A 2,633-nucleotide genomic window follows, 5' to 3' on the forward strand; every position below is an offset into this window, starting at 1 on the left:
AATGCTCGAGGTTACGCCTATGTAGCCATGGAAAACCAATTAAACCGACTATCTCATGAACGGGATAGATCATATAACTAAGAAATCTATTTCACAGGTAAGTCTGTACAGTTTTTATTTTTATTTTTATTTTTATTTTTAACCTTTTGATAATAAACGCTAATTTGTTCGCAAAAAAGTATTAAATTGGTATTAAATAAAATTAGGTTTGGCGACCGAAATTATTGATATCATTCAAAAATTTATTACATCACTGCGAAATTTAACGTTTATTCTTAAGGTATAAATATCTTTAATCAATCAACCCAAAATATTTCAAAAATTCGTCATGAGTTAAATTAGGTTTTGAAACCGAAATTACTTTACCGAAAAGAGGGGCGCATATTTTTGATAATATTTGATTGATTAAAGTGGGATAAAAAGCCAAAAAGATTTTTAATTTTATTTTTACCATGTTTTTAAAATTAATATATAAATCTTAAATTAATATTGTAAACTTTGTAAAAACAATATATTTAAAATTGTAAATATTTGAAAAATTAATATAAGTTTGGAGTGAATTTATAATATGAATTTTTAAATTAAGTTTGGTGTGAATTTTTAATTATTAAAATATGAATTTTTAATTTTATGCATTTTAAATTTTAAAGTTTGGTGAGAATTTTTAATTTTTAAAATATAAATTTTAATTTTATGCATTTTAAATTATAAGTTTGGTGTGAATTTTTAATATTAATTTTGAATTTTATATTTAAGTTGTGTGAATTTAAAAACAAAAATTTACTTTATCTCATTAAGTTAAAAATATGATTTTTAAAATTCGTCGTAAGTTGAAGACTAGGTCTTTGAACCGAAATTGCTTTACCCGAGGGAGGGACGAGAACTTTTATTATCATTATTTTTAATCTTATTGAATTAAAGTATGCCAAAAACATTAAAAAATCAAAAATCTTAGCTTTTAAAACAATCGCTACAAAAAGACAAATTTTGAAATTTTGTCGAGGGACAGACTAGGACATCAATCCGAAACGACCTCGTCCTCAATAATAAGGAAAACAAAATTTTAAAAATTATTTACTTAATTGTTTTATAAGTTAAAGATTATAAATAAATAAATAAAAAAACGCAAAACTCCGCGACTCGCGGAGTTTGAAGGCTAAAATGCCGCGAGTCGCGGGAGGACCGGATTACAGAAAAAAATAAAACGAGCTGAAACAGCTCAGTTTCACTCCCCAAAACCGAAAACCTGCGAAATACTCCGAAAAAAACACCCAAAAACACCCCCAAAATCACAATTTTTAACCGTTAATCACCAAATCTTTTACTAAAATCATGTTGAGAAGGATGCTATCTAGGAATTACTCAAGAAAAACGGTAAATTTCTACACCTAAACACCATTTAATCCAAAATTTGGTGTTCTTGAGCAATTTTTCCCCCAATTTGATTTTGATGCTTTTTAGTGTAATTAGGCTTAAATTGTTTATGTATTATGCTTGTATAACCTAGATTGATGCTGTTTAACATGATTAGAAGCCTTAAACTTCAAATTTTGAGTAATCTAGGGTTTATGTTCTTGAGCAAATTTGGGGCTTTTTGATATAAACAGGTTATGGCCGATTTTTGTCATGAATTGTTGCTAAATTAAGTAGTGTAACATGTCTATGTAGTTAAATGATCCAAACTTTGAGCCTAAACATGATTTTGAGAATTAAAGTGGACTTTTTCAAGTCTAAAAATTCATGAACTTGATTTTTGAAAGATAATGCCATTTGAAACTTGTTTAATTGCTAGTAATGATTATTTTGACATGTTATTTGAGTTGAATGCTTATGAACTTGGCGAACATTTTCGTATATGCTTATTTGAAAAAGTGTAGATTTGATGAAAATATGAAAATAAGCTTAAGTTTGATATAAATTGATCATGTCATTGTAATTATTTTGATTGATGATTTTGCTGACACTAATGCATATTTGGATGCACAAAAATTGTGTTTGATGTGTTTTGCAGACTGAAAGGGGTGAATCTTCATCCCAAGCTCGCAATGCTCCTGCTGAGAATGCGGAACAACAGGAGGTGGATAACTACTACAAGCAGGATATACCTCATCCAGTCATGACCTTTTCTGATATGCACTTGGAAGAGTTGCACCCGAACCTGAGATTTGACAGACTTTGGATAGATTATCCAAAATATCAAAGGGGTTTGCATACTCTTCATTCAAAGGTTGTTGAGGTACCGAGGGTCATAGAATGGGGACCCTTAGAAGCTGTAGAATTGGCCGGGCCAATTAGGGAATTACTTGTACAGAGGTATGGTAATTCTACTTTTAATGACTGGGTACGTTTATTCACCATGCATAGACCTGTATATAAAGTATGGTGTGAAGAATTGTTGTGTAGTATAGAGTTGAATGATCGGGTAGCTAGTTTAATCGATCGTTCTTTTATTAGATTTTTGTTAGGCGGTTCGATGCGCCACATGTCTTTACTGGACATGGCTCAGGCTTTACGTATATATACGCCTGAGGAGTTAGCATCTGCCGATTGTAGAGGGTTGATACTAAACGGTAGAAAGATAGATGAAAATTTTGATACACACGGTGTGTGGAGTCAAATGACAAGCCATCACC

The sequence above is a fragment of the Rutidosis leptorrhynchoides genome, chromosome 4 (assembly GCF_046630445.1).
Source record: "Rutidosis leptorrhynchoides isolate AG116_Rl617_1_P2 chromosome 4, CSIRO_AGI_Rlap_v1, whole genome shotgun sequence".
Taxonomy (NCBI): domain Eukaryota; kingdom Viridiplantae; phylum Streptophyta; class Magnoliopsida; order Asterales; family Asteraceae; genus Rutidosis; species Rutidosis leptorrhynchoides.